This window comes from Choloepus didactylus, assembly GCF_015220235.1.
Source record: "Choloepus didactylus isolate mChoDid1 chromosome 26 unlocalized genomic scaffold, mChoDid1.pri SUPER_26_unloc4, whole genome shotgun sequence".
NCBI lineage: Eukaryota > Metazoa > Chordata > Mammalia > Pilosa > Megalonychidae > Choloepus > Choloepus didactylus.
Genome location: NW_023637617.1, coordinates 214,887 through 228,330, shown reverse-complemented (window position 1 = coordinate 228,330; position 13,444 = coordinate 214,887). Strand labels below are relative to the sequence as shown.

Here is a 13,444-nt window from a genome sequence, read left to right as displayed (position 1 = left end):
TAACAGATAACACAAACTAGAATATTTATAGCATTTAAGTTTTATGAAGCTCCAAGTACTAAAGCATCACCAGTTTTGTTTTTGTAGATGTAAATCCCAGGTTCCTCACAAACTCCAGTCATTTTCCCAGAGTTTAAGAAAATGTAGCTTCAGAGTAAAGCAGGCAGGTGTATTTATTAAAAGTAGAGAGAGAAAACTAGAGAGAGACAAGAGAAAGATAGATATTGGGAGGAAGAGAGAGGAGGTGACTTATTGGAACTAGTCTCTATTTGTGTTGATGGAAAGGTTTAGTAATGGATGGTGGTTGTGATAGCACAACATTGTGAATGCAATCAACAGTAATGAATGTTACAGTTGAATGTGATTAAAAGGGGGATGTTTAGGTTTATATGTGTTACTAGAACAAAAATGTAAAAATAGAAAGAGGAGAATACAACACAGTGAACCTTAATACAAATGATAGACAATAGTGAATAGCACAATTATAAAAGGTTCTTTCTTGAATTGTAATAGATACACCTCAGTAATGTATAATTTAAATAATAGGGTGGTATGTGGGAACAACTGTACTTTATGCATGAGCTTTTCTGTAAATCTACTACTTCTCTAATAAAACAAAAGAAAAAAAGTAATAAGATTCAGATAAAAAGGAAAAAGATTTAAGGGGATGATTTAGAGAATAAATAGGTTAAAATAAATAATTGTGCATCCACAGCTAAGTGGTCCTATTTTGTGGTTTAGCTTATGTTCCTTGGATTCTTTTTATATTCCAGTCACTGTGCTATGTTTACATAGAAAATATAATTTAATCTTTTTAATAATCTTATTAGATAGATGAGGAAACTGATGTTAAAGAAGGTTCATAAATTTGCCTAAAGATAAGGAAGAATTCAACGCAATCATATTTGAACCAGTATTGGCTAAAGATGGGAGAATAGGCACAGGTTGTGGATTCAATGTTTCAATGTTTGGGGAATAACGAGATAGGAGAAAAAAATATAAGGATGTAATATCTCACACTTTCTTCTGTGTTTTAGGCTCAGCTAGCTTTGACTGTTGTTATTCCCATAAGTATGATACTGATGTGCATCAAACCATATAATAAGTATACTGGACTCTACAAAATGTATGTCTACAACTTTGGAATTTCTGACATGTAAAGAAGAGATTTCTAGTGTGAGAAGAAGCTCAGGTAAAAATTTGATACTTGGATATTAATGCATCTAAAATCTCACTGATTCCCTATCACTGTTTTAGAAAGCATCTTATGATTAAATTTCAGACATTTCTTCAGAAGTATTTCATTGCCTATTTTATTCACTGCATAGTGCTCTTCTTTATACCTTACACTCTGAGGACAGTGCCTCACTGAACAACATACAAGTGTCGCTAAACTCATTAATCCATTGAAGGAGTTGAGTTCATATAAAAAGGCTACCATACAGAGTAATAAATGTTGTGTTAGGTTGCCAGGCTGCTATAATAAATACCATAGACTGGTTGGCTTCACCAACAATTTATTGTTGGCAGTTTGGGAGGCTAGCAGTCAAAAAGCAAGGTATTGGCAGGCCCTGCCTTCTCTGATGTCTGTAGAGTCCTGATGATGACTCACAGACATAACCAGCCCCTGAACGATGTCACATGGCAGTCTGTCCTGCTCTGTCTCTACCTCCAGCTTCTAATTCTGCTGCTCAGTCATCTGTGTCTCTGTCTAGTGTCAGGGGTTCACTTCTTTACCCCTCATGCCTATGATCTCCATTATAAAAGGCCTGAGCCTAATCAGGTCCTGATTTAATAGGTTTGGGCTTCAAGTTATCTCCCCCTCATTTAAGAGTATAGGGACAGGCAATAGTTTAAAATTAAAGAGCACTTAAGAAAAGAATTCACCTTTAACACATTTTTACTAAAGGAGCACTTAAGCTAAAAGAAACAAGTTTACAATGTAAAAATTAATTGATATATTACTAAGAGGGAGCCCCCTCTCCTCCAGATACAGCTGGTTTGAGACTAGAGAGACCTCCTTTTTGTTTGTTACAGACAATTTATAGCATCTTGATTTAGAGTAACTTTAAGTTATGGTCTATTTTTACATTAAAGGATGCTTCATGAACATGAATATCTCATTTGAAGCATCTTGATCCATGAGTGTCAAGATCAAAGGGGGGTATCCACATTGTCAGAGACTTAGCCTTGAATACCTGTAAAACTCTACTGATAATACTTTTACTAATTAAGCTATGATTTCTGTAAGAGCAATATAATATACTTTTACTTTCATAAAGACTAAAAATTGGAAAAGAGATTACTGTTACTTGTTTCTAACTTATTAATATAGTTTTTTCATTTCATTCTATGATTAGCCATTTCATCATACTGATAAACATATATTTGATTAGGACTGTACTTAAACTTGCTACATTATTTATGACATATTTATGGTTAAAGTAACAGCTGCAGCTCCACCCTGTTTTCGCAGAGGACTAGGTGATTACATGGTATCTATATGTAAGAAGGTTGAGAGGGCCTTTCTGCTTTCTTGAAAATATTCACAGGTTTTTTAACTGTTTAGCTTTTCCTTCAAGTTCTAATATGGGACTTGAAGGATATGAATCATCTGTCCCAGTTAATGTAGGAAGGCCTTTCCACTTTCTGTCATTTGGAAATTGTATTTGAGTGTTTTTAGGTAACAGTTCTGTTAAATATGCTTCTACATCATGAGTAATAACTGGTTCTTTACTATCAGGACAGAAAACATCAGGTGGTATATGAGAGCAGCATGAATAGGAGGAATCAGCATTCTCATGATCAGATTTCTTAGATCCTGTGATACCCTCTCCCACTGATTTCTCTCTCCAAATTCTATATAACTCATACCATCATTATTTTCATTAATACCTGGCTCTCCTTGTTCTCCAATGTTCATTACATAAGGGCCAATCAGCATTGCTCTCCAAAATTCTTGCCCTTTCAGAAATTGGCCATACCCATGGGTAGGATGTATTCAATTAGGGTCAGTATCCCATTTATTCAAAATATAGGCTTTCATTATCCATACATTCTGACTGTACAATTCTTATACCCGGATTAAATTCTAAAGGATATTTACAGTATTCTGTTACTGGTTTATTTAATTCAGTGATTAAAGTCCAAATGCCATATAATTATTTTGTTCCCCTCTTTGGGGAAGTTCCAAAACTAGTAATTATAGTATACAGCAAAACATTGTTTAGGATTACATTTAAACTTTCCACCACACCAAGTGGTGTTTTTATAGCAAATATAAATCAGAGTTCCATGTGGACTCAAAATCATAACCACATCCCCAAGTTCTGGTGAGTTGAAGGTTATTGAGGCTGCCATCCTGAAAGATCTCCTCCATGGTGATGGGTACAGGATCTTCTTCCTTGCTGCTTGGGTCTTCTGGCAGATCAGAATGCTCAGCACACATGGAAACTTGCTCAGCAGTGGAAACAGAATTGTTGCTGGAATATACATGCTCCATATCAGGTGCCAGTCATGCTCATTTGCAAAGCTCTGTGCCTGGTTGGCTGTTCTTGTATTTCCTATACTTCTTACTAGAAGGAATAGGTGATGGCAAGGCAAAGTGTATGTTAACTCTTGAATTGTAATGTGGGTGCTATATTCTGTTTTTATTGGAATGAAGCACTCAATTTGGATTGGTATCATAAAACAAATATTTCCTATCCAGGAACTTTTCTGCACATATTTTACACATATATTTCAGGCTAAATTAGTTAGTCTTAGCTACAAAAAGATAATGTCAAAATTATGCATTACATTCCTAACAGTATGAAAGTGTACAGAGTTAATAGAGCATATTGAAGTTTCTACTTACATTCTTCACTACAAACACCTTGTAGTAAGATTTTATGAAGATGCTGTAAAACAGCAGTATTGCCTTTTCTCTCTCCATTGTCACTTACTGTTCCTTCTTTTTCTCAGAATTTATTTGGAAGCCATTTCAGAATCCTGAAAATCAATACTATAAGTATGGTAATAATTATTAGGGTGACTGTGGGCTTAGTATAAGTTAATATATCAATTATTCCACCAAAGATGCCTTTGGTAGCAGAACTCACAAAGCTGGCAATTGTTTTAGTGGCTGAGGCAGCAGCAGGCCAGACATCCTCCAATGCTTCTCCTCATTGCTTTATCCACTCTAGAGTGTCCCCTTTATGTAATTCCAGTGTGAGAAGGTAAGACTTTGTATCTTCTATCTGCTCTTGAATGCTAGCCCATGTATCAGTGGCCTTGACTTCAATCTTCTTCACCTTAGCTAAGATTCCAACCAGGTGTGGTAACCTCAGTTGTATTTTTGGTATATGAAAGTTACCAAAAACAACAGTTTGCTCTTTAGACAAATGTTTCTTTAATTTTTTCAAAGCATGTTACTGTATCATTGATAGTGAGAATTGAGGATTGATATGGAGGTATATCACAGTCTATAGCATATGACATAACTACATAATGGTCATTCTTTAAAGGAATAAATTCTAAGTAAGGAGATGAAACTGCTTTTCCAGTTACTGGACATTTACTTTCAGTTTTATTGCCACAAGTTTGATGTAGATTAATTTCTTCACAAATAAGCTAATCTCTTTGTTCACATCTTTTAGGCTCTAAAGAATATAACTCAGAACATTATTGACTAATATGTGTATAAGGTTGATGTATCTTTGTTAAAGTGAGCTGAGTTCCTGTTTTTACTAAATGTCCAATGTTTAATACTTGCCAGTTAGTATAGAACACTTTGTTAGATAGAATTATTTGATAATAAATCCCTATTTCCCAGATACTGTTAATTGGAGATGTGTAAGTTTTCTTTATATCATATATATTGCTGCATGATATTCACTTAACTATTTGCATGCCATGATGAGGAATATCAGGACCTTCATTAATCCATGTTCCATTTAATATTCTTCAGTCAATTCTCCCTTCTGTGGAGGGTATTCTGAAATTTTGTGTGTAAGATAGTATCAACATGGTTCTAGTTAATTCAGCTATATGCTGAGTGTCCTTCATGTTGGCTTCCAAGAGAGTCACCACATGGTCTTTTAATATATGTAATCCATCAGCAGATACTCATTTAAGTCAGAAAGTTTAATACTGTTGCTGTTGAAATAGCCATCATAAGGCTTACTTTCTCAAGTCTTTGAGTGTTCGGCTTTTTCATCCTCATTTTAAGGGACAAGGATTTACTTCCTTTTGTTTACTCTTAATTTATATATTAGACATATTGACTTCATTAACTAACCCCCATCTCTTATCTTCAGTTGGAAGTTCTTTAATATTAATAGTATTACTCTCTATTTGAGTTATAAAATTTCATTTAATTAGCTACACCCTTGCTACATGATGTTTTTTAGCTTTTGCTATGCATTTCTGGTATAGTGATTTTACCTTATATTTGGGCACTACAATTTTCCTTTCCTGTTTACATACTGGTGCAGGGAACTTTTTAGAGTATGGTAATTGTCTCCAATCCCTTTTAATTTCAGAGGCAGTCTATTTTGCATAATAAAGGCAGAATTCACTTGGAGAAGACTGTGATTCATATTGACATTCAACTTGTTCTTGTATATTGTTTGGGTCAGGGAATTGTCTCCAGAATTGACATGTATAAGGATGAATATTCTTATTTTTAATTAAGTTAACACATTCAGGTAATATATGCTTCTTGCATTCTTTTGAAAATGTCCACAATCTCCTTCCGATAAGGAATAAGTAGTATATGTGGTATTTAGGAAGTGTTGGAAATAAAGTGGTACCTGTAAGGGAATAAATGTTCACTCAGTTCTGGAGGAGAAAAGAATTTATTTATGATCTTGCAAGGTAGGGTGCACAGCCAGAAATGTGGTGAGCTGGTGCATGGCAAAAAGAACTTGGTGGTCTTTTAATCTCCTATTCCTAATGTGCAAGTCCCTCTCCTGTTTCCCCATTGGCTGGGTACTACAGAGGTTACAGCCTATCTGAGAGAGCTAACTAGCCCATCTTTGAAATTTTGAATTGTACAGCTTATCTGAGTGAGTTCATTCACTTTAAATCTCCTGCTGGGAGTTCCTGCCTCTGATTGTACCCCATATCCCTTTACATTTCAGTTACCCTGGTTATTTTTCCATATAAGGAGCTGGCACAGATTCTAGGCTTACATTATGGCTTGCTCTCTCTTCCCTTTACCACAATGCCTGTTTAAGCCAGTTCTGCTGCCGTTTCCCCTATTCCATGCTGCCTTTATGTGAAAAACTAAACTTAACCCTTTCTTATGGATTCCCTCCTTTCTTTTTTTTTTAAACCTTTTTATTTTTCACATTTTAGTTTCTCAAATTTGCTAAGAGCTTTTTCACATTCCTCATCATAATCTTTCTTCTTAACGGAGGTACAGATTGTTCTGCTGATATTCTTGATTAAAGTGTTTTTGATGGGTCTCTGAACTAGCCTTTGGGCACACAGGATGATGTAGCACCTGGCTGCTGCAAATATTCCAGCTGAAATGATAAGGAAAGTTAAAATAGACGCTCCAATTCCTTTCCATTTCCTGAACCAATTTTTCAACCATTCTATGAGTGGGTTGTTAATGCCAGAATTTTTTGCTAGTTCCTGAAATAAGGCTGTTAAGCCTTGTAGAGCTTTGGTGATAGTTTCATTGGGTGCCATGTTATTGGGGATGAACATGCAACAACTTCCCCCAACTATAGCACAGACACCTCGTTTTTCAGCTAACATCATGTCTAGGGCCATTCTATTCTCCCATGCCATGTGGCTAGTGGCATCTAACTGTTCTGCTATTCCCTTAATGATATCCCTGGTATAGTTGATAAATCTCAGCTGATGATCCACATTTTCATTGTTGGTGACCCACCAGAATAAGAATGATTCAAATCCTGCAGCTACTTGATTTCTAGTTTTAAACTCACTAGGATCTTCCTGGGGAACCCCTATACTATCTACATAGATTCTTCCATTGAAGGAACCAGGTACATTTTGTACATTTCTCTTTTCTCCTTTGCCTTGGGTTGGTAACTTTTCTTTACTTTCATATGCCAGGGTGAATGAGATAGCCAATTGAACCAGAGCACTTTTCAGGTAGTGTTGGCTGGAGGACACCCTTCCTGCAGTTCCACCAGAGGTTTGCTCAGTGTATATTTAGGCTGGAGAAGTTGCCAGTACTATCCTTGCTCACATTCCACACTTGTGTACACAAAGCCTAAGCCATAGTACTAAGATCCTGGAACACTTCTTCCCATCTGGAGAGACAGGCAGAGTGGTTTCTGGGACCAAGGTGAGAAGCTGATGTGGCCTTAACACTTTCCTTCTGGACTGGAGGGAAAAGGGAGGACAATGTACTATAACTTTCACCAGGAGTAGCATTTTGAAAGAGGACTGTTATACATTTAAACTCCTTTTTATGCTTTTTCATCCCCAAGGGGAAGGGCACAATCTGAGCAGTCACTTGGCTGGTTGCACAAGCATAACTGTTCCTTCTGTTTAGAATCTGGTTGGTATATTTGACCCATTCTAGCCAGACATTTGTATTTCCATAACCTGTCTCTATTTTTATGGTCTGCTTTAAGTCTCTGGCCTTAAGTGTTCTAATGACCTTGGGGGCAATTTGAACTGGAGAGTTAGACTCCAGCCAAGTTTTCCTTAATGGTTTTCCCTCCAACCTGGATGAGACCCATCCCTTATACTGTCTTGTCCACCAAACATTGTTCCAAGAATAACAGGGGTCAGGTGACTCATAAATTATACTCTCAAATGTTTGACCCCTGAACAATCTTGCTCTCTATTTGAACAGTCTGCTTACATAAATACTTATATTCCTCCCTCAGTTGACACTGATGTTTTAGATTTCTACAGCTAATTACTTGAAAAATGTCAAATTGTACAGTTTGGGACTCTATGCCCTTGACTATACTTATAACCAGTTTAGCAGAACCTGTTACTCCTTGAATATGGAACATTATGATCAGTACAAGCAATTTCATGATTAAGCTATACACAGAGCACAATGCAAACACAGGGTCTAATCCAGCCCTTCCTCCCACCTAGTATGTTCTTTCAACCATTGTCTTTTTAGAGTGATCCTTAGGGGATCTGGGGTGGGAGTCACTCTCCAGGATTTGGGATGAGTTGCTGGAAACTTATTGTCTGGTTCAGGCACTGGTCCCTTTACTCATGTGTAATGAGTCCAGCCTCTTTCTGCTGTTTGGACTGCCATCTCAGTCATCAGCAAGACTTGATAGGATCCCTCTCAGTTTGGTTGAAGTTTGGATTCTCTCCATGACTAGATCAGAACCCAGCTGCCAGGGCAGCAAATTCAAGAGACAGTGTCTGAGCCAGCAATCCACAGTGCCTGAGACATGATAGAGTAGAAGACAAGGCCAGTATATAATTCTTAAGGAAAAGATCCTTTGTTTCTAGGGAGGGGAGCTCTCCAGTCCTCCTGGGGAAAGTCAAACCAAAAAGCATTTCATATGGGAAAATTCCCAGTTCTTTTCTAGGGGCAGTCCTGATTCTTAGTAGAGCTATAGGTAAGCACTTGATCCAGGGTAACTTTGTTTCTAAAACCAATTTAGAAAGATGTTTCTTTATGGTTTGATTCATTCTTTCCACTCTCCCAGAGGATGGCAGATGCCAGGGAGTGTGGAAGTCCCAAGTGACACCCAGGCTTCTCATGACATTCTGCAACACACAGGAGGTAAAGTGACTGCCATTGTCAGAGTCTGTATTTTCCACTAACCCATAACAGGGAATGATTTGTTCAAGGATAACTTTAGAAGTTCCCAATGCCATAGCTGAGGATAGAGGGTAGGCTTCCACCCATCTGGTGAGGTGGTCTACAATTACAAAAAATGTACTTTAAATGACCTATTGGGGGCACTTCAGTGTAATCAACTTGAATGCTCTGGAATGGTCCGAGGTCTGGCTCTCTTTCCCCTTTTACCTGTTTTCTCAAGACCTTTTTATTAATCTTCTGACAAACTGTGCACTGTTCACACATTTGTTTAGCAACTGTATAAAGGCCCACACATCCAAATTGTCTAAGTACTAAATCACACATGGCTTGTACCCCCCAATGACTCTCCTTATGTAAGACTGCTAATACATCCCTCATTATTTGTTTATTCAACAATTGTCTGCCATCTGGGAGAAACCATTTCCCCTGATCATTAAAGATTGCTCCTAACTGTTCCAGCTCTTTTACTTCTTTGGCAGAGAATGTAGGGACCCCAAACTCTTCAGGGATAGAGGGTAGCAGGACCATTAGTTTTAAAGGGGTCAGAGAGAGGCCTCCTTAGCCTTCTCATCAGCTAACCTATTGCCTTTTGCCTCAAAAGTAGGGCCCTTCTGATGTCCATTTATATGAACCACTGATATTTCTCTAGCTAAGGGTAGATTGGTTAATACTTGTTTCACCAATTCCCCATGAACTAGTTCTTTTTCTTTGCTGTTGATTAATCCCCTTTCTTCCCAGGTCTTTCCAAAGGTGTGGACTACCCCAAAGGCAAACTTAGAGTCAGTGTAGATTGTACCATTCTTTCCCTCTAATAATTTGAGGGGTTGATTTAGTGCATACAACTCACAAGTTTGAGCTCACCACTTATTGGGCAATTGGCTAGCTTCTTTCACTTCACAAGTTACCCCAGCTACAAATGCATAGCCATTGTGCCTGTCTCCTTCTAGGTCTTTAGAGGCTCCATCTGTGAACAATCTTTCCCCTGAGTGCAGGGGAAGATCCATTCAGTCAGGTCAGACTCAGTGTGCCAGTTTGAATGTATTATATTCTGCAGAAAAAGCCATATTCTTTGATGTAATCTTGTGGAGCAGACATTTTAGTGCTGATTAGATTGGAATTCTTTGAGTGTTTCCATGGAGCTGTGCTCCACCCAACTGTAGGTGATAACTCTGATGAGATAATTTCCATGGAGGTGTGGCCCTGCCCATTCAGTATGGGCCTTGATTGCTGGAGCAGTATATAAGCTGAGACAGAAGGAACTCAGTGCATCTGTGAGTGACATTTTGAAGAGGAGCTACAGCCAAGAGGGACACTTTGAAGAAAGCACAGGAGCTGCAGATGAGAGACAGTTTGAAGACAGCTGTTGAAAGCAGACTTTTGCTCTGGAGAAGCTAAGAGAGGACAAATACCCCAAGTATACCTAAAAGTTACATTTTTGAGGAACTGAAGCCTAGAGAGGAACATCCTGGGAGAAAGCCATTTCAAAACCAGAACTTTGGAGAAGATGCCAGCCACATGCCTTCCCAGCTAACAGAGATTTTCTGCACACCATTGCCCATCTTCCAGTGAAGGTACCTGATTGCTGATGTCTTACACTGGACACTTTATGGCCTTAAGACTGTAACTCTGCAACCAAATAGACCACTTTTTATAAAAGTCAGTCCATCTCTGGTGTTTTGTATTCCAGCAGCATTAGCAAACTAGAACACTCAGGTTTGGTATTCAATTAGGTCTAAACAGTCATTCTCAGGGGTCTCTACTTGTTCAGGCCCCTTCCAGAGGAAGGAGACTGGGTTTAGGCTGTGATCTGTTGTCAAGACCAAATCATCTTTTTCCATTAGGATTGCCTCATATTTCAGGATTCAGGAATCAGTCAACCATCTCCCTGCCCTTTGAGACAGAATAGTCCTCACTTGATGAGGGGTACTAACTGCTAATGCCCCTCCAAAGGTCAACTTCCTGCTTTCTTCTACTAAAAGGATGGTTGCTGCAATGGCCTGAACACACCCTGGCCACCTCCTAAAGCCTGGATCTAAAACCTTTGAAAGGAAATCTATGGGCCTTCTGTGGCCTCCCAGATTTGGGTTAGGACCATAAGGCCATTCCTTTATCTACTGTAACAAACAGGTAAAAGCATTTCTCAAGGGAAGGAAGAGCTTGAACAGGAGCTTGCACCAGTGCCTGCTTGAGCTCATTTAAAGCCTCCATTTCCACTTCCTCCCATTGTATATTGTCAGGCTCTTCCTCTAGTAATTTTTGGTATAGCCCCTTAGTTTGAGATGCAAAAGAATCCATCCACAATCTACAGTACCCTACCAATCCCAGGAATTTCCTTAGTTCCCTTTTTGAGGAAGAGGCAACTCAACTATGGCCTGGATCCTTTCTGGATGGATTTTTCTTTTTCCTTCACTTATAAGGTGGCCTAGGTACTTAACTTCACTTGCTACAAATTGCAGTTTACTTTTAGATACACTTAATCCTTTATCCCCTAAAAAGTTCAGTAGATTCTTCATAGCTTGAGCCACCACTTGCCTTTCTTTACCTGATATTAATAGGTCATCTACATGTTGCAGAAGAGTGATCTCAGGTGAGATTGGAAATTTTTCCAGTACCCTTTCTAACTCTTCCCCAAAGAGATTGGGGGACTCTGTAAAACCCTGAAGTAAGACTGTCCATCTGCACTGCCACTTTCACCCATTGAAGGGATCTTCCCACTCAAAGGCAAATGGGTCTCTGCTTTCTGGATCAAGGGGATAGGCCCAGAAGGCAACCTTGAAATCTACTATATTAAACCACTTATGATGGTAGGGGATTTTACTCAGGAGAGTGTAAGGATTAGGAACTACAGGGTGTCAAATCTGGACAATTTGATTAATGGCCCTTAGGTCCTGTACCATTCTCCAGCTACCATCTGGTTTCTGGATGGTAGAATGGGAGTATTAAAAGGGGGCATACAGGTCTCTAAGAGTCAATCTTGAAGGAGACCCTCAGTGATGGGTTGGAGTCTCTGTCTTCCTTTAAGGGTAATAGGATACTGTTTCTGGCACACAACCTCCCCTTCCTTCTTTAACTTGATTTTAATTGGGGGAATTCACAACCCTCCCCTGTTTCCTTCTTTTACCCATACCTCCTCCTTAATGTCCTTTTCATCTTCTTCAGTGAGCAGGGCCAAAACCTCAATTTATCCATTCCTCACCTTTAAATCCAGCCCCATAGGTATTATTACATCTCTTCCTAATAAATTACTCCCAGCTTCTGGGATGTGCAACAAGGGAGATATAATTTGATTGTTTTCCCAACAAATGTTAGTAGGCTCAAGAATGGGAACTTTAAACCCCTCCCCTTTTACCCTTGAGGTGGTGAGAGAACTGCCAGAGAGCTTGGCCCCCTTTTGCAGATGATTTACAGATGATTGAGCTGCTCCAGTGTCTACCAAGGATGTAATTTCCTCTTGATATGGGCCCACCTTTAAGTTTACTAAAAGCTCCCAGTGGGCATCTGAGATGAGGAGCTTCTGACTCTCCCAGTCCTCAAAATTCATTAGGTGTATAACTCAGCCCTCCTTCTGTAAGTCTGGGTGCTCCCTTTTGAAATGACCAGGTTTTCCACAGTGATAACACCCTGTGGAGTTCTGCATTCTCCTTGCTCCTTTATTTGAGTCAGACTGGCCCACTCCCTTATCTCACCTCTGTCTGCTTTTTCCATTCCCTGCTTCTAATCTTTTCTTGACCAAGTTGTTGACAGTGGTCATCATGACTTTAGCCTGTTGCTTTTGATTTTCATCATCCCTTCTTACAAATACTTTCTGTGCTTCCCTTAATAACTCCTCCAAATGGCTTATTCATCCATCCATCTATTTTCTGGATCTTTTTCTGAATATCAGGCCAAGACCCCTTCACATAGGTGAACTTTAACATTCCCTGGGCTACAGGGTCATCAAGGTCCATACCTGAATATTTCCTCACTTGATCTCTCAATCTTTGCAGATAAGCAGAGGGAGACTCATCTTTCTCTTGATTCACCTCAAAAGCCTTATCCAAATTTTGAGATTTGGGTATGGCCAATTTTATCCCCTCTATAATGAGGTCTCTGAGATCCTTCATTTGTGCTCTATCCTCCTTGTTATTACCCCAATTGGGCTCAGTACTTGGAAATTTTTGCTCTGCTGCCATCACCCTTTGCCCTGGTGGGTGTTACCTTTCCCATTCTTTCATAGTCACCCCTCTCACCATTCCTCTCTCTTTTGTAAAGAGATGTTTAATATGGACATAAGTTCAGACCACGTTTATACGCTAGAGCCTAGGAATTGATCTATTTGCTCAGCCAGCCCCATTGGGTCTTCTATTAGTGATTTCATCTCCTTAAAATTCCTTACTTCTGCACTTGTTAATGGCGCATCTACTTACCCGACTTCTTTCAGCCCCATAGGCACCTCTGTCAAGGGGTAAATTGATTCAATGGGGTGATGTTCCCTTACTCTCTTTCCATCAAGAGTTTTCAGAAATGGAAAATTCTAAATATCCTTTTTGCACTGTGCTAATTCTTTCCTCAACAATTGATGGGTCATATCTGGTGGGGCAGTTGGCACTGATGGGCCTCCTGGTTCCCCTGGAACCTGTGAGGATTTTATTAGGTCCTCAGACTCTAACAATTTCTGCCCCAGGAGAGGAAGGGAATAGTAGG

At 39.1% G+C, this 13,444-nt stretch overlaps 1 protein-coding gene across 1 annotated transcript in view; it reads left to right on the top strand.

The window, feature by feature from the left end:
* Positions 1–13,444, top strand: part of LOC119525804 (zinc finger protein 596-like) — a 65,795-nt gene that overhangs the window by 13,581 nt on the left and 38,770 nt on the right. Inside the window, exon 2 of the mRNA XM_037824585.1 lies at positions 1,038–1,192. The gene's annotated coding sequence lies outside the window, so the exon portion shown is untranslated. The remainder of the gene's footprint in view (positions 1–1,037; positions 1,193–13,444) is intronic.